The sequence below is a fragment of the Lampetra fluviatilis genome, chromosome 9, assembly GCF_964198595.1.
Source record: "Lampetra fluviatilis chromosome 9, kcLamFluv1.1, whole genome shotgun sequence".
Classification (NCBI taxonomy): domain Eukaryota; kingdom Metazoa; phylum Chordata; class Hyperoartia; order Petromyzontiformes; family Petromyzontidae; genus Lampetra; species Lampetra fluviatilis.
Genome location: NC_136283.1, coordinates 8,764,957 through 8,784,173, shown reverse-complemented (window position 1 = coordinate 8,784,173; position 19,217 = coordinate 8,764,957).

The following is a 19,217-nucleotide window of genomic DNA, read 5'->3' as shown; positions in this document are numbered from 1 at the left end:
CGTGACTGCAGGGATTCATCTTCTTGGTTCTTTCGGTAAAGTCACGTAGAAGGGAAATAATAAAAATAATAAAATAATAAAAAATAAAACATAATAAAATAATTCTCACGACGTTTCGGCCACAACGCAAGCAGCCGTCCTCAGGTGAAGAACAGGTCTGTTGGAAAAAGTTTAGCTGGAGGCATATTATAATTATTTTGCGACATAGAATTGTAATGTATGACTTACTGTTAGTAGCTCAGCTTATTGGAGAGTTTATTGAGTATATTGATGATATTGATGTAATTTAAAATTTTAGTTTTTTACGTGGTGGTTTGGCTGCTGCAGCTCCTTACTATTAAAATTCCTTCCCTTTATTACTGCTAATCCTACATAATACACGAGCATAATGACTTTGAGACCCCCCCCCCCCTTCACCTCGACCGGTTGGACAATCTAGGCGTGGTCGGAGGCTCTGCACAAGACTAAGCCTCACCACGCCACTGTCAGGTGAGTACTTTGTGCTATAGAGTCGATAAATACTGCTATAGAGTCAGCATGTACTACTGTAGTGATAGTAGGTACCACCACAGTCAGTATGCACTGCTATTAGATTTTTAAGTAGGTTTGAAATATTCTTTTTTACCCAGCCAATGCTGGGTACTTCCTGCTAGTAAGTGATAAATGGTGTCGGTTGAGGTTTCACACACACACACACACATGGGGTTCCCTAGTTCTCCTACGTCCCAGTTCTGTCTCCAGTTCGACAAGGTTTGAGTCCTAGCACCTTCTATGTAGCAATAGTGAGAGTCAGAGGTGGATCTAGAAACTTTCCAAAGGAGGGCGGGGGGGGCAGTCCCTAAATGTTAAACTTTTTAAACAGGGGCTTACATTAATAGGAATACAAAAACTTGATTTCTCTTGTAAATAAAAAATAAAAAAACGAATACATATTCTGTCTTAGATCCTACTCCGAGTGCAGAATGTATCTTGCTTAATCTTAATCTGTACATAGCTCGTGCTTCCTAGGGAATGTGGATCTCTTAGGGAAGGTGGATCTCTTCAGCCTTGGAAGGCCGTCTACCTAGAAGGACACTCTGATGTAAAAGCTACGGCCCGAGGACCTCGCTGTCACCATCCCAGCTTGCTAAGCCATGGCAGACGAACCCCGGGTTTAAAGGGTGGGGTCAGTTCTGCGCACACTGCACTCCACTTGAAAGCTCCTTTGCGCAGGTAAGAGGGAAATCTTCACGTCTACCCCCCCCACCACCCGGTCTCACCAAGTCCTGTAGCGATGGGAAAGGGGAGAACTCGGCAGGTGTAAGATGACACTGGCAGCCGCTGTCTCAATCCTATATGCAGGCGGCTCAGGTGCTAGTGGTCGTTTGATGATGACCTGGAAACGACATCATCACCCGGCAGCACCCTGAGCGACCAAGCAGCCTTTTCTAGGGACAGCACTGCTTGCTCCACACGGAGAGGGGCCTAGAAAAGGTGGCCTAAACAAAGCTCGTCTCCTCCTCCCTTAGTTGGCTTACCGCGGTCAACGGGCATCTTCATATGCAGTCGAACCACAGTGAGGGAAAAAAGTATTTGATCCCCTGCTGATTTTCTACGTTTGCCCACTGACAAAGAAATGATCAGTCTATAATTTTAATGGTAGGTTTATTTGAACAGTGAGAGACAGAATAACAACACAATCCAGAAAAACGCATGTCAAAAATGTTATAAATGGATTTGCATTTTAATGAGGGAAATAAGTATTTGACTCCCTCTTAATCAGAAAGATTTCTGGCTCCCAGGTGTCTTTTATACAGGTAACGAGCTGAGATTAGGAGCACACTCTTAAAGGGAGTGCTCCTAATCTCAGCTTGTTACCTGTATAAAAGACACCTGTTCACAGAAGCAATCAATCAATCAATCAGATTCCAAACTCTCTACCATGGCCAAGACCAAAGAGCTCTCCAAGGATGTCAGGGACAAGATTGTAGACCTACACAAGGCTGGAATGGGCTACAAGACCATCGCCAAGCAGCTTGGTGAGAAGGTGACAACAGTTGGTGCGATTATTCGCAAATGGAAGAAACACAAAAGAACTGTCAATCTCCCTCGGCCTGGGGTTCCATGCAAGATCTCACCTCGTGGAGTTGCAATGATCATGAGAACGGTGAGGAATCAGCCCAGAACTACACGGGAGGATCTTGTCAATGATCAAGGCAGCTGGGACCATAGTCACCAAGAAAACAGTTGGTAACACACTACGCCGTAAAGGACTGAAATCCTGCAGTGCCCGCAAGGTCTCCCTGCTCAAGAAAGCCCGTCTGAAGTTTGCCAATGAACATCTGAATGATTCAGAGGACAACTGGGTGAAAGTGTTGTGGTCAGATGAGACCAAAATGGAGCTTCTTTGGCATCAACTCAACTCGCCGTGTTTGGAGGAGGAATGCTGCCTATGACCCCAAGAACACCATCCCCACCGTCAAACATGTAGGTGAAAACATTATGCTTTGGGGGTGTTTTTCTGCTAAGGGGACAGGACTACTTCACCGCATCAAAGGTACGATGGACGGGGCCATGTACTGTCAAATCTTGGGTGAGAACCTCCTTCCCTCAGCCAGGGCATTGAAAATGGGTCATGGATAGGTATTCCAGCATGACAATGACCCAAAACACACGACCAAGGCAACAAAGGAGTGGCTCAAGAAGAAGCACATTAAGGTCCTGGAGTTGCCTATCCAGTCTCCAGACCTCAATCCCATAGAACATCTGTGGAGGGAGCTGAAGGTTCGAGTTGCCAAACGTCAGCCTCGAAACCTTAATGACTTAGAGAAGATCTGCAAAGAGGAGTGGGACAAAATCCCTCCTGAGATGTGTGCAAACCTGGTGGCCAACTACAAGAAACGTCTGACCTCTGTGATTGCCAACAAAGGGTTTTGCCACCAAGTACTAAGTCATGTTTTGCAGAGGGGTCGAATACTTATTTCCCTCATTAAAATATAAATAAATTTATAACATTTTTGACATGCATTTTTCTGGATTTTTTTATTGTTTTTCTGTCTCACTGTCCAAATAAACCTACCATTAAAATTATAGACTGATCATTTCTTTGTCAGTGGGCAAACGTACAAAATCAGCAGGGGATCAAATACTTTTTTCCCTCACCTGTATATCAAAGAATCGACGACGCATCCCACTCGCCTTAAAAGGTGGGAAAGGACTGAAACTCGCATGCTGGAACATCAGAACGATGCTAGACTCAACTGACAGCACTCGACCTGAGCGACGATCTGCTTTAATTGCACACGAACTCGCTCGGCTGGATGTTGACATCGCCGCCCTCCGCGAAATCCGCTTTTCAGAGGAAGGCAGTCTGAGGGAGCATGGCGCAGGTTACACTATCTACTGGTCAGGCAAACCAGCGACAGATAGACGCCGTTCAGGTGTCGGCTTCATCATCAGGGACTCTATAGCTACCAAGCTTGCAAGCCTGTCAACTGGCCACTCTGACCACATCATCTCAATGCATCTACCACTTCGTGACCAGCAACACGCAACACTTCTCAGTGTGTACGCTCCAACCCTCCAGGCAGATCCCGCTGATAAAGACAAGTTTTACTCCGATCTACGCAGCCTTCTGCAGGATATCCCAGCTGACGACAAGATTGTCATCCTTGGCGACTTCAACGCCAGAGTGGGCAGAGACTCTGAAACCTGGTAAGGTGTACTTGGAAGGCACGGTGTGGGCAGCTGCAACGTCAATGGATGCTTGTTACTTGAACTCTGTGCGGAACAGCAGCTTTCCATTACCAACACCATCTTCCAGCAGAAAGACAGTCTGAAGACAACCTGGATGCACCCTCGGTCAAAACATTGGCATCTCATAGACTACATCCTAGTGCGCCAGCGTGACCTAAAATATGTCTTTCACACCAGGGTAATGCCCAGCGACGAGTGTCACACAGACCACCGTCTTGTCCGCTGCAAACTCAGCTTCCACTTTAAGCCCAGACCAAGGAAAGGAGGCACCCCGAGGAAGAAGCTCAAAGTCTGCAGCTTTCAGTCTGCCGCGGTCAAAGCAGCTTTCCAGGAAAGCCTACGATCTAGGCTAGAAGAACCGAGCTGCCTAGCAGACTCGCCTCCGGTTCCTGAAGTGCTGTGGGACCGCATCAAAACTGTTGTTCTGCAAGCATCTGAAGATACCCTCAGATTCTCCACGAAGAAAAACAGAGATTGGTTCGATGAGAACAACTTAGAAGTCCAGGAGCTGCTGTCAAAGAAGAGATCAGCACACCAGGCCCAACCTGGCCCGACCATCCTGCCCGCACAAAAAAGCAGCTTTCCGCCTGGAATGCAGCACCCTCCAGCGCAAGCTTCGAGAGATTCAAAACGAGTGGTGGACCAACCTCGCAGTAAAAACTCAGGTTTGCGCCGATACCGGCGACTACAGGGGATTCTACGAAGCTCTAAAAGCGGTATATGGCCCCTTGTACCAAATCCTGAGCCCCCTGCGGAGTGCAGACAGGAAAGAACTGCTCACCGAAAAGGACTCAATCCTGAACCGCTGGTCTGAGCACTTCTACACACTCTTCAATGCTAGCCGCTCAGTCCAAGAACCAGCGATTGACCGCATCCCACAACAACCAGTGAAAACCGAACTGGATGTGGCTCCAACATTACAAGAGACTGAGGAAGCCATTAAACAGCTGAAGAGTGGTAAAGCTGCAGGAGTTGATGGCATCCATCCTGAAGTATGGAAGAACGGAGGCCCAGCACTGCACACCAAACTCCATGAATTATTCGTCTGCTGCTGGGAGCAGGGTAAACTCCCTCAAGACCTCAAAGATGCAGTCAACATCACCCTGTACAAGAACAAAGGGGAGAAATCAGACTGTTCCAATTATCGTGGCATAACACTTCTGTCCGTTGGCGGCAAAATCCTCGCAAGAATACTGCTGAATAGACTGGTACCCGTAATAGCTGAATATGACCTCCCAGAGACCCAGTGTGGCTTCAGAGCCAACCGGGGAACCACAGACATGGCGTTTGTCCTGAGGCAGACTCAGGAGAAGTGCCGGGAGCAAAACAAAGCGCTGTACGTCACCTTTGTGGACCTGACAAAAGCGTTTGACACCGTGAGCAGGCAGGGACTTTGGAAAATCCTGGAAAAGCTAGGCTGCCCACCGAAGTTCCTCACCAGGATTGTCCAGCTTATGAAGACCAGCTTGGACAAGTCAGACATAGCAACGATCTCTCGCAGCCCTTCCCTATTGCAAACGGCGTGAAACAGGGCTGTGTTCTTGCTCCCACGCCGTTCACTATTTTGTTCAGCATGATGCTCCAGCAGGCCACAGAGGACCTCGACGACGCTGATGGCGTATACATCTGTTTTCATCTCGACGGGAGCGTGTTCAACCTCAGGCGTTTGCAGGCCCACACAAAGACCATGGAGCAACTGATCAGGGAGCTGCTGTTTGCTGATGATGCCGCCCTCCTTGCTCACACAGAGGCAGCTATGCAGCGAATTACGTCCTGTTTCGCGAAAACAGCTCAGATCTTCGGTCTTGAAGTCAGCCTGAGGAAGACTGAATTTCTTCATCAGCCCGCACCCGATGAGGAGCACCATCCACCAAGCATCTTCATTGAACAAACATAACTGAAAGCTGTCCACCAGTTCAGCTACTTGGGGTGCGTGATCTCGTCTGACGCCAAGATCGACAACGAAGTCGACAACAGGCTGGCCAAGGCAAACAGTGCATTCGGCAGACTATACAAATGTGTCTGGAACAACAGCAACCTTAAAAGCTACACGAAGGTCAACGTCTACAAAGCTGTTGTGCTGACTACTCTCCTGTATGGCGCCGGGTCCTGGGTCACCTACCGTCGTCACCTGAGTCTCCTCGAGCGTTTCCATCAGCGCTGCCTCCGCACAATTTTCAATATTCACTGGAGTGACTGTCGCCAACACCGATGTCCTCGAGTCAGCGGAGGTCATCAGCATCAAGGCCATGGTCCTCAAGATACAGCTTCGTTGGGCAGGGCACATCGCCAGGATGGAGAACCACCGCTTACCTAAGATTGTCCTGTATGGGGAACTGTCCTCTGGCCATCGCGACATAGGGGCACCACAAAAGCGATACAGACTCCCTGAAGAAGTCCCTCACTGCTTGCTGCATCGATCATCGTCAGTGGGCAACACAAGCAGCTGATCGCAACTCCTGGTGGCACACAGTCCACCAGGCCACCTCCTTCTTCGAAGATACCCGCAGGACCCGTATGGAGGACAAAAGGAGGAGGAAGAACCATGATCCCTCAGCACCCATCCCAGATCAGACCTATACTTGCAGCTGTTGTGGCAGGACCTGCTTGTCCCGCATAGGCCTCGTCAGCCACCAGCGTGCTTGCAGAAGACGTGGATGTCCTTCCTAGATCTTCGTTCGCGAAGCCAAGCCATGATGACATAGCTCGTGCTTCCTAGCACCCTCCGCTTCTTTGCATAAGCATCAGGGTGTAATGGTTTTGGGGGGAGGAGACATGGTTAATGTTTGATGAACAAGGGGATGTATTTTTTTTTACTTTGCTTCAACCAACCTGGCAAGGGCATGGCGAAAAATCCCAAGAATTCATCTGACAGTCACCACACATGTCCATGCCAGTATTTTGTTTTACAACTTTACTACCCCGGCTTCGCCCTAGACTTGGATTCTTCTTCTTGGTTCTTTCGGTAAAGTCACGAAGAAGGGAAATAATAAAATAATAAAAATAAAACATAATAAAATACAATTCTCACGACGTTTCGGCCACAACGCAAGCAGCCATCCTCAGGTGAAGAACAGGGCTGTCGGTGAAGAACAGGGCTGTCTGAAAGTTTTTCCGACAGCCCTGTTCTTCACCTGACGGCTGCTTGCGTTGTGGCCGAAACGTTGTTAGAATTTTATTTTATTGTTTAATTTTTATTATTTCCCTTCTACGTGACTTTACCGAAAGAACCAAGAAGATTAATCCCTGCAGTCACGAAAGCTTTAAATCGAAATTTAACTTGGATTCTTGTCTTGGATTAATACACGGCCTACGCGGAGGGTGGGATGCGTGACGTCAGTAGGCACACTGTAACGCTGCCGCATGCGGTTGACATCACAGATGTGACGTCACCGCTCACTTGCCATGCAATATATATCCATTGGTGCGCCCCCCCCAAAATACAGAAGTCTATTTTTATACCTTGTGTGTACAGTCTGGAAGCTACTCACATGCCAAATTTCAAGTTTGTTGCATGTTGGGAAGTATGCTAAACATTTCGAACAGACACACATATTCACAAATTTCTCTTTTATATATGTAGAGTAGTATGGAGACATGACGTCATACGTGCTGGGCGGTGCGATGACATCATGTCACCTCGGGGTACTTGAGGGGGGCCCCATGACGAAAGCGGGGTTGTTGTGGGAGCCCGGGATGGAGAGCGGTTGAAGAGACAGCCAGGGGTAGAGCTCAAGGATTCTGGAAAAGCCGGCTGTATTTGTGGAAGGTGCTGCTCTCCTCGGTCGGTTGATGTTGGCTGAACCCCCGATCCGACTCGAGTGAGAGAGTCCAAGAGATAGCCGAGGCTAGGGACAGACAGAGCCGAGGGTCCACGTGAAGGACCAAGTGTAGGTTACCTACCTCTGGTGGAAGGTGTCACCGACCCTTGTTAATAACCCGGCGCAAGCCCTTACTTGAAGACCTGCCTCTGCATCGTCATTACAACACAACATATATAGAGGACTACAATACGAGCCAAATGCTACAACAGAATACACACAAAGTTAAACGTAATGGTTTAAGTTTAAGTAAAAAATAGCACCAAGTTACAACTATACTCCACCCTGGCACCAGCTTTCATCCAACAGTAGATATAATATTGCCAATGACAATGAGGTTTTATCATAACGTAATACAGATTGTTTAATATATATGAACATGAGCCCAGTGAGTGCATTTCTTGTAGTCTTAGTAATGCAGTAGAAATAAAAATGCAACTTTCATGACATTTATGTTTAGAATTCTACACGAACCGACCATTGCTTCACTGTAAACTGTAAAATTGTAAAAGTACACAACACAAAAACAAATGAAATATAATGGCACCACACAAAGCACTCCTAGCACAATTCTGTTTGATCCAAATGTAATGAGTTTGATTGAGGTGCACACTCAACTTGGAGGCAACACTATTTATTAACACATAACATTAACCATGGACACTATACATAAGGTGGTGACCACCATTCTTACTCTCACTAACACTCGGGAGCATTACATAGCGTGACCAAGGCAGGGGGACGGCTGATTGGTCATGAACGATGATTGGAGACTTGAGGACTTCTTATGGTGTCTTCATTCCAGAATAGAACAGCCCCACTCCCCGTTCACACCCCACTTATAACCGCTCCGGCGTGGCCAGCTCCGCCCCAGGCCACGCCCCCCTTCTCGATCCTTCAGGAAGGTCCGGGCCCCCAACCACGTAACCCCCAAGCTTCCCCCTGGGGCCACTGGCCCCCCTTTATCCGGTCAGGTGTCCTGTTGGGTCACACGGAGTGCCACGGCCTGACACGACCCCCGTGACACCCGCCTACAGCCCCCATACCGAGTCGACACGGTAGTGACGTCTTATGTCCCTACGCTCGTACAGTCCAGACATAGTAGCGACGTCATATGTCACTACACAAATATGAGGGAAATTATGGCTAATGGCAGCTCAAGGTTATGCACCAACTCAAAGACTCGGGAGTCAACCACTTCTAAATCTTGAAAACAGCTACACACGTCATTAAATTAAAACAGATGGATAGAACTTTAATGATAGAGCATTGATGATGAACCAAAATGTCACTAATCACCCACCTTATTACCCCTACTACCCCAATAATAGTGTAAATCCGACAATGGTAATTCATTTCACACATTTTTACATGGATATTTTTGCATTCGAAAAAAATGCATCTTATTTTAATATGCCATAAGGAACAAAAAAAAAACCACATGGTTTAACTGTATATTGTATTTGTACAGCAACATAATTTTTACAGGGCATTATAATTGAGCAATGTGCTTGCTAGCCATTAATTACATGTATACAGGAACACTGCATTCCATAGCTTACTATCCTTGGGTAGCATGACAGGTTCTATGGCAAATTCATTAAATACCTATCTTTGGTTTTAACTTAATAGTGTGATTGCTCCATTTCCACAACCTGCGATTTTACAAAACATGTTTAGGTTGGTAAATGCATATCGGTATTCACGTTTATAATTTTTACTGCATCATAGCCAGTCAGGAATGATCCCTGTTGGGAGGTTTAGAGGAATAAATATTGTACGGAGAGACCCAGGGTGGATAATTATCAACCTTTCAAGACATAAGGAAGCTTTGCAGGGTAATTGCCAATTTCTTTAAATCATGCTCTGCAGGCACACCCATTATTAAGTGTAATGTCACACAGAAGCACACTTTATTACATTACAGACTAATGAAGGTCAAAGTCAAATCCCAAGTTCTTTATTTGAAAAATAAATAGTAAATAAAATTGCATCAAATACTCTATGCAATGCAGATGTTATATAATATATCGGTTTTGTTTGAGGCAAATTAAGCATTTGAAAATGTTTGCAAGGAGATGTTGTGCAAATGTGGCCATTTTCTGTTTGAGTAAAAGGTAGATGAAACCATGCAATTATGTAATACATTTGTTAATTTGTAATTATCAGGAAATTTGCTTTTTTCCTCTATATACTCAGCAATTTGATTTTTTTTCATAATTTCTCCATGCTTTGTGAACTTTTGATTAAATATTGAGTCCGGAAACAGTTGAAAGGTACAATGAGCTTCATAGTCACACAAATAAAAATGTTAATTTGCAATTATTCATCTTGTGACATGGACACTTTGTCATATCACAAAGGCTTGAAAATTGATGAATGCATTTGTAAATACCACCTTCCCAGCAGTAACATTGTGGTTTTTAATTGTATCCCAGAGTAATTTCCTTGTGTCTCCCCCCCCTCACCCCGAAGTTGCGTCAATAACAAAGAACAGTCTAGAGGCAAAAAAAACATTTACAGCAGATCCACTTCACCACCTCTGTGAAATTAAACAAGGAAATGATGTGCATAAAATGGAGTTGTGAAAGGTTTGTTTAAATTGTGTTGTATCAATCCCCAGCCACATCATCAATTCTTGAAAGTTAAAATTGCCCAAAGCTTTAACTCTGCCACACTGTCTCGGCCTTGCTGTGCACTGCGTTGCACCACTATCAGAGTAGATAACCTCGCATCCGACTCCAACGTATTTAATGCATTGAACGGGGTAAAACTGATGGAAAAACACAGCACAAAATACAACATCTGTTAATACTAGCAATAGCGATGCAATGAATAAACACAAGGAGCATCATAACATTGTCTTAGATAACATTAAACTCAACAATAGTTCCTGGATGGACCAGGCACCTGCATTAGCACCGAATAGCTACACAAGAGAATAAGCTACTGTGTTCAATAAGGTCACATCGTGTAATCCCCATACTGCAGCCTAAATGTACAGCGCTGTACCTAATAATGAACTATGGATGAGACACTTCTTCATCCTTGCTCTCAAGATCGCATTAAAGTTACATGGGTAAAAGTCTGGCTCGACTTATCCAACTACAAATAACATTCACAATAATGCAAGTGGCAGGCTTCGTTGTTAACAAAGCCTCATATTTATCATAACAATTTAACTGCATTATAAAGGCATTTACAGCATTATAACGGCAGTCCTAAAATTATAACAGCATTCCCAGTATTATAAGAACATAAACGAACTTACAGACAATGCTTCTTAAAGTCCCACAATGAACAGATGCACACGTCTTCACTGAGACGCAATTTGTGCCTCTATTTTGTACTCTGTGTAATGCATAAAACCCCGCCGCATGGCTTAGATAATCTTAAATCGTAACTTCCTGGCCACGTAACCAAACTCAATACCATATCAGGAATTTTTTGAGTACGCACACCCCCATACCTGCCGTGAGGCAGAACACACGTTTAAATATTACTCATGATCTGCATTTTGAAAAGGTAGTTTTTTTTTTGCAATTCACGACTTTCCACAAAAAAATCCTTTGTTATCGATTTATGAAAGCAATGTTTCACTGTCTTTGATGGAAACATGGAACTAGAACATACATATGTAATGCGGGCGAAAGCGACCTTCCGGATGTGACGTCACGAGGAGGCGGAGCCAGGTGACGTGGGTGAAAGGTAGGGGGTCCTTAAGCGGGTAAACCGGAAGGAGAAGGCAGTCGGGGTGTGAATGAAAAGGTGTGGGGCCACGCGGGCGTACGAGCCGAGGGGGCACCGTCAGAAGCGGGAGCCAACCCTGGGAACAGTAGGGAGCTACTGGGAGGTGTAAAGCTGCAGATAGAGATAGGCAGTAAGGCTGTGTGTGAGGAGCAGCGGGGTGGCTGCCAGGAGTCGCGGGAGCGACGAGAAGGCGAGACAGCACGAGGCCGTCAGAGCTGCAGCAGGAACAGCCAAGGGAGCTGTGTGAGAGTACAGCAGCGGAGCTGCTGTGGGGCTGCAAGAGCGACAAGAACAGCAGCGGGGCTGCTGATGTGGACTGGAGTGACATCGGAACCAGCACAGAGAGAATAAGAGAGACAGCCGTGTGGGGACGCAGTACGGACCGAATAAAGGACACTGAGCCAGATATCGTGGTCAAGTCTTTTATTACACTGGGGTCAGAAGTGAAACGGCATGTCTAAGCAAGTAAGGAAGAAAATTCCCCCGGCGCCAGCATCGGCTTCTTCGTCCGACGACGACGAATTCCCTCCGACCACGGATTTTGCTGGGGTGGTGGAGGAGAGCCCTGCTGAGGCGAGCACGGGGACGGGCGTGGAAGATGTCGGCGCGATGGCGGGTCCGTCAACAACATCGGACGCTGAGCAAAGATGGCAACAGGTGGCAGAACAACTGGAGACACTCAAGGACGTCCTGGCGCATCTGTGTCACCTCGTTACGCCAAGGACGACGATGGAACGAGAAGGTGCTCCACGGGCCGCCACGTTGCCTGCCCTGCCGCCGCCATTGGCCACGCGGCAAGAAGACGCCATCTTGCGCGCTCCGCGGCGCCAAACCGCCATCTTGGCCACGCCGCGGGCCGACGCCATTTTGAATTTACCTCCACAACAACCATCATTGGAAGACGGCGTGAAGAGGAGTCGGAGTCGCCACCTTACTACAGTTAAGGAATTCTCTATCGGGGGCGATTGGAGCGCTTTCGCCTGCCGATTTTTGGCGGCGGTTCGTTCAGCAAGATGGACCGATGCGGAGGCTTTGGAAGTGTTGCCGACTCTACTGGACGACGAATCTGTGCGATTTTTCCGTTCCATAACGGCCGATAAGAAGAAGACTTTATGTGGAGTTTTTGAGGAAATGGCCGACGCCTATGAGCCACCTGACGACGCGCATCGGCGATTCGCTCAACGACAACGAGCACCCGAAGAATCGCCCGTGGCGTTCAGGGGTGCGGTGTTGGAGCTGGCCATGGCAGCATATCCTGACACGCCACAGGATCTGCTCGAGCCCCTCATATTGGGAAAAATGCTGGAGCTGTCTCGGGATCTGGGGATCCCCATGCCTGTGTGTGGGCATGAGAAGCTCACGTCCCGGGCGGCAGCAAAGTGTCTGGACGCGCAGTTTAATCTCCGTCGCTGGAAGCAAGTGGCGGCATGGACGGGTGGGCCCGTCAAGGAAGGAGGCGCGATGGGGTGGGACCCCACAAGGGCGATCTATGTGCCGGATGAGCGGGGTCCACAGGAGCTGACGGCTGCCTCCTCTCCATGGCCGGGACGCGGAAGGCCGGGGCCGCGCGCTACGCCATCGGGACGGGGCCGCCGGGATGCAGGACCTGCGCTTCGACGCAACGAGGCCGATTGCTTCCGCTGCGGCCGTAGGGGCCATTACGCCAAAGATTGCTGGGCCCGCTTCCCGGGTCCGCCGCAGCAGGAGCCCACAACACCGGACAAGCCGACCAAGGAACCTCCGAAACAGGCATGTCGGCACGCACCAGACACTCGGCAAGGCTTTACACCTCACCCACCACCTGTGTTGCGCGATCCTATTGTTGTTGTTAAAGAAAGGCCATCGACGGGGCCTTGTCATTCAGTTACGCAGTGGCGCAAATTGGCACGGAGAGTTGTCGCGGCCGCTACGGGTTCGTCCACTGTACCGGGGTCCATACAAGGTGTGGACGTGCGCATTTTGGTCGACTCGGGAGCGTCTGCGACTATTATATCGGATGTCATTTTCCATCTGTTGGGCATTCCGCCGGGGGCTGTGCGTCCGGTTTATGGGTCTTGCGTCGCTGCAAACGGGGGTAGTATGGGGATTGTGGGCCAGGTGGATGCTAAGATATCTATAGGGGATGTGTCGGCTTCGGGCGTTGTGTTAATATCGAGATCTTTGGCGGTTCCTTGCTTACTAGGCACGGATTTTTTGGCTAAGATGCCCATTTTGATTAAAATCAATGAGAATTGTATTGAATTGCCGGGGGGCCGTCGAATCTCGTTTCTGCCGTCGCCCTGGGGGCGACCTGCTTCGGCCGTACAGGTGCAGGCGCTGTCCGTCGCATCTGTGGACATCCCACCTGGTTCACAGATGCTTATACCCTTGCGGTATCGGAAGCCCCTGCCCAATCGGCTAGGAGCATTAGGGGTCTTGTTGTCACCATCCGCCACGATAACAACGGGATTGGCGTTAGTTGGGGCACAGACCATCGTCCGGCCGGATCAATTACCGGTTTTACAGGTGCTTAATGCGGGGGTGGAAAACATCCGTGTTCCGGCCGGTACGGTTGTGGCACATGCCACTACGGCGTTTGCGACGCACGATTGTCCGCATCGCCGAGGAGTGGTCGCTGGTGTTTCCGAGCCAAGGGGTTCGGATAATCGTTGGATCGCTACCTTATGTGACGAAAATTCTTCCCTGTCCGTGGGGCAACGTGATGCGCTGCGTAAATTGTTGCTGACGTATTCGGATGTATTCAGCTCCGACGATTTGGATTTGGGACGCACATCGTTGCTTTCCCATCACATTGAGACGGGCGACGCTGCCCCTATTCGGTTAAATTCGCATCGGATGAGTCCAGCGGAGCGAGAACACGTTCGGGGGGCGGTGGAAGACATGTTGGCTGCGGACATTATATCGCCATCTAACAGCCCATGGGGCGCTCCTGTGGTCTTGGTTAAGAAAAAGGATGGCAACTTGAGATTTTGTGTCGATTTCCGGAAATTGAATAAGATATCGGTGGCAGATGCGTACCCCCTGCCGCGTATGGACGACTCCCTTGACGCATTGTCGGGGGCTAAGTTCTTTTCCACACTGGACCTCTTTTCGGGATTTTGGCAGCTTCCCCTTGACGAGTCCTCACGGGAGAAAACCGCATTCCGTACGCCGCAGGGGTTATTTCAATTCAACTGCCTCCCGATGGGATTGAATGCGGCCCCTGCTACGTTTCAAAGATTGATGGAGCTCATTTTGACGGGGTTGCAGTGGGAGACGTGTCTTATATATTTGGACGATATTATTGTGTTCAGCCGCACATTTGAGGAACATTTAACGCGGCTGGAGACAGTGTTCACGAGGATGCGCTCTGCCAATTTGAAATTCAAACCAAAGAAATGCCACCTACTGCAACGGTCCGTCCGTTATTTGGGGCACATTGTGAGTGCCGAGGGGGGTGTCCACGGATCCGGAGAAGACGGCGTGTGTCCGGGATTGGCCGACTCCGGCCTCTGTGGGGGATGTTCGACGGTTTTTGGGATTTGCCTCGTATTACCGAAGATTTGTGCCGGGGTTTGCGACGATTGCGAGGCCCTTGCATCTCCTTACGGGTAAAGGACGGAAATTTGTTTGGGGAGAGCCGGAAGAGGCGGCCTTTCGGAGTCTGCGTGATCTATTGGCTACGGCCCCGACATTGGATTATCCCGATTTTGATCGCCCTTTCATTCTCGATACGGACGCGAGTGACACAGGTATTGGGGCGGTATTATCACAGTCTAAAGGGGGCGTAGAGCGCGTCGTGGCGTATGGTAGCCGAGTCTTGTCGCCTGCGGAAACACGCTACTGTGTCACTCGTAGGGAACTTTTGGCGGTTGTTTTTTTCCTACGGCAATTTCGACCGTACCTTTACGGTCGTTCTTTTATTGTGCGTACGGATCATGCGGCCTTGCAATATGCACTTAAAATGGACCAGCCATCGGGACAGTGGGCACGTTGGTTGGACACGCTGCAGGAGTTTTCCTTCCAAATTCAACATCGGAAGGGAGTGCGCCATGCGAACGCTGACGCACTTTCCAGATTACCAGGGCGCGCCCCTTGTAAATGTGCGTCGGGGACGCATAGGTGTTCGCCGATTCTCAACCCCCCTCAGCCGCTCACGTTGGCCGTCGGGAAGTCGGATACTCCGATGGAACCGGGACCGACTGATGGGGTTTTGAATCTGCCGCGGTCTGTCTGGATTCGGGAACAGATGATGGACGAGTCGTTGTTGTCCATGCGGAAGCGGTCTATGAGGGACAAGGGGAGTCCGAGTTCGGCTGTGGGGCCGCGAACCGCTCTCCGAGATGGTCTGCTTATGTGGCAAGAAAGGTTCCAGGAAAGCTGGCGTGTGGTGGTACCAACGTCCTTGCGATTTGAGTTGATTAGAACTCTCCATTGTGACACACTATTGCATTTAGGGGTGCAGAAGACCTTGTTGACGTTACAACGTCATTATTTTTGGCACGGCATGGCGACAGATGTCGTAGGGCACGTGCGCGCGTGCCCTGAATGCGCCCGGCGTAAGCCGCCTAAACATCCTTACGTGCCGCCTCTCCAGTCGATTCAGGTGTCTCGAGTCAATGAATTGGTGGCACTGGACATATTGGGACCCTTCCCACCATCGGCGAGGGGAAATAAATATTTGCTGGTAGGGGTCGAGTATCTCTCCCGTTGGCCGATGGCCTGGCCGTTGCCCGATCAGTCGGCCGCGGCCATCACCGACGCCTTTTTGTTTGGGTACATTATGGACAAGGGGGCGCCGGAGAGACTCCTCACGGACCAGGGCCGAAATTTCTCTTCTAAATTATTGGCTGAAGTGTGCGCAGGCCTTGGGACCAAGAAGATACGGACATCTCCATACCATCCGCAGACGGATGGTATGGTTGAGCGGCTGAACAGGACATTGTCTGCCATGCTTTGCCATACTGTGAGTGAACAGCAATCGGATTGGGATCTGCACATCCCCGGAGTGCTTTCGGCGTACAGGATGACGCCCCATGCGGCTACAGGGTATTCGCCGTTTTACCTTATGTATGGTCGGGAAAACGTGCCTCCGGTGGATGTGCAATTGGGTACTGGGGTGAAGGGACCTCGTAAACCACTCCCTGAATACATTCAGGACACGGTTCGCCGGGTTACGGAGGCGCGGGAAAACGCCCGCGTGGCTACGGCCAAAGCCCAGGCCCGGAACGAGCGGTATGCTCGGCGGTCTGAGGGGGAGTGCCCCTGGAAGGTGGGAGACCTGGCCTGGCTCCATTGCCCGCAGGTGCGGCCGGGGACCTCTCCTAAATTGCACAAACCTTGGCATGGTCCTGTGCGCCTCATTGAGGTTCCCAATCCACAGTCGGCGCGCGTTCAGTTTGGTTCTCGCCGTTGGTTTGTCCATACGTCGCGGTTGAAACCATATGTTGCTCCCCTACGTGATGCGTCATCTCCCAATGTTGCCTTGCCGGGGTCTGTTGCTGCTGACTCTGACTCTTCCCCGCCTGCGTCCATTGATCTTGCTAGAGCGCCTGTCGTACCTGTTCCAGACAGGCCGACCGTGACACCGCGGGGGAGGAGTGGGCCTGCTCGGAGGGCGCCTGCCAAGGCTGCGGGACCTTCAAGCCCGGCGACCCTTCCGACCCCGCTGCAGGCGCATTCGCCGAATATGACCAAGACTGATTCGTCAGGGACACGAGATGTCGGTGGACTTCCAATCGCAGCAGGGGAATTACCCCCTGTCATTTCTCGTGTTCCATCGCGTCCCCGTTCTACAAGTGGGCCGCCGACCGTCCGGGACGGGCCGGCGACCCGCACTCGTTCCAAATCGCTTACGTTTCGTTGATTGTATGTTGTTATTGTTCTTGTTCTTGCCGTCGTATTTATCGCATGCTTTCGTACGTTCGTCGATGTTACTTGTGTGTTGTTCTTGTTGTTATATTGCATGCTTAGTGTCCTTTAAGGGGGAAGGTCGGTTCACCGCATTACGCTTTGGTGTTGTTCAGCCGAGGTCGGCTGGGTTTTTTCTATGGGGGAGGGTGGTGTAATGCGGGCGAAAGCGACCTTCCGGATGTGACGTCACGAGGAGGCGGAGCCAGGTGACGTGGGTGAAAGGTAGGGGGTCCTTAAGCGGGTAAACCGGAAGGAGAAGGCAGTCGGGGTGTGAATGGAAAGGTGTGGGGCCACGCGGGCGTACGAGCCGAGGGGGCACCGTCAGAAGCGGGAGCCAACCCTGGGAACAGTAGGGAGCTACTGGGAGGTGTAAAGCTGCAGATAGAGATAGGCAGTAAGGCTGTGTGTGAGGAGCAGCGGGGTGGCTGCCAGGAGTCGCGGGAGCGACGAGAAGGCGAGACAGCACGAGGCCGTCAGAGCTGCAGCAGGAACAGCCAAGGGAGCTGTGTGAGAGTACAGCAGCGGAGCTGCTGTGGGGCTGCAAGAGCGACAAGAACAGCAGCGGGGCTGCTGATGTGGACTGGAGTGACATCGGAACCAGCACAGAGAGAATAAGAGAGACAGCCGTGTGGGGACGCAGTACGGACCGAATAAAGGACACTGAGCCAGATATCGTGGTCAAGTCTTTTATTACACATATGTAGCCTTACACGGCTAATTCGGCCAAGTGCTGTTAGCGAGTAGCACATATGAAGGCTGGCACAGCACACGAAGGGGTGGCCTGGCCACCTTTTTCTCCCCAGGTTTACACCTGGTGCTGTACTCATTTGGGGCAGAGTCGACCTTCACCGTTGTTGGCCGTTAGCAGGAATCGAACTCAGGTCGTCTGATTACACACATTTTCAGGAAGAACCTTCACTTACAAGGTATGTCTTAAAAAGGTCAGGACAACTAAAAGTAACAATAGTTGGAACAAACTTAACGACACTATATAGCATTGTAAAATATCATACATTACCTCTAACAATGTACAATGCATCACATAAAAGGAGCACAGTAGTTTTCATCTGCAGATGAGTTTTTTTTTAATAGAATGCATATTTTGGTCTCATCTTGGAAAGCTACAGTTCCATATTTTTATTAGAAAAAGGAAAATTATAATTGACAAATGGGGTTTTAGAATACAGTATACTCGTGTGAATTAAAATGACCAACGACTTTTTTTGTACTACCAGAGAACAAAACGTCTTCTTGTTGAACAGTATATAATGTATGCCCCCTGGAGAGACTCTGGGAGTAAACGAGGAGCAACAGTTACCATGCTGCATTGAACTCGGCATTCACATTCACCCTACATCAGCCGAGCTGCAGAACATGAATTAATAAGTGAAGCAGTTACGTGCAATGCAAGACTGCACTTCACACTTGGCTGCAGTAAAATGCTTTAAAACTGCAATTTTAACGGTGTTTTACGGCTGGTTGAGTGTAAAGTGCAGCCTCGCAAAACGTGTAATCACCGATGAGTTATTCATATTTGGGCTAAATAGGCTGGTTTTGGGTGGAGAGTGGGGCAACGATGTTGCTTCTAAGTTGACGAGGTGGCTGTACAACTCAAAAAAGACATTATTTTACTAGATGTAGCGTTGCTAACTCCCTTAAGTGTCTTTTTATTAACATGCATATTACTGCAATATACCTTCCATGCAAAGAGTGTGTCATGCATTATTGTACAAAATTAATCCATTGTTTCATTAGCAAGAGGTCATTTGTTGACATTTTTAGATACCACATTGAGTCTCCAAACAAAACCCATATCACGTGTATACATTATCAAGTGAATGAGACTGCTTGTACGTTGTGAAAAATGTTCACCACTGGAGAATAACTGAATCATGTAAAGTGAAAGATAGTTCCTCAAACGGTAACCTTTAAACTACCCAATGCAATGCCTTACAATAGGTATGTTCACAAAACATAAAAGGTGCATTAGTGTTGGTGACATGGCCAGTCAAACATCAG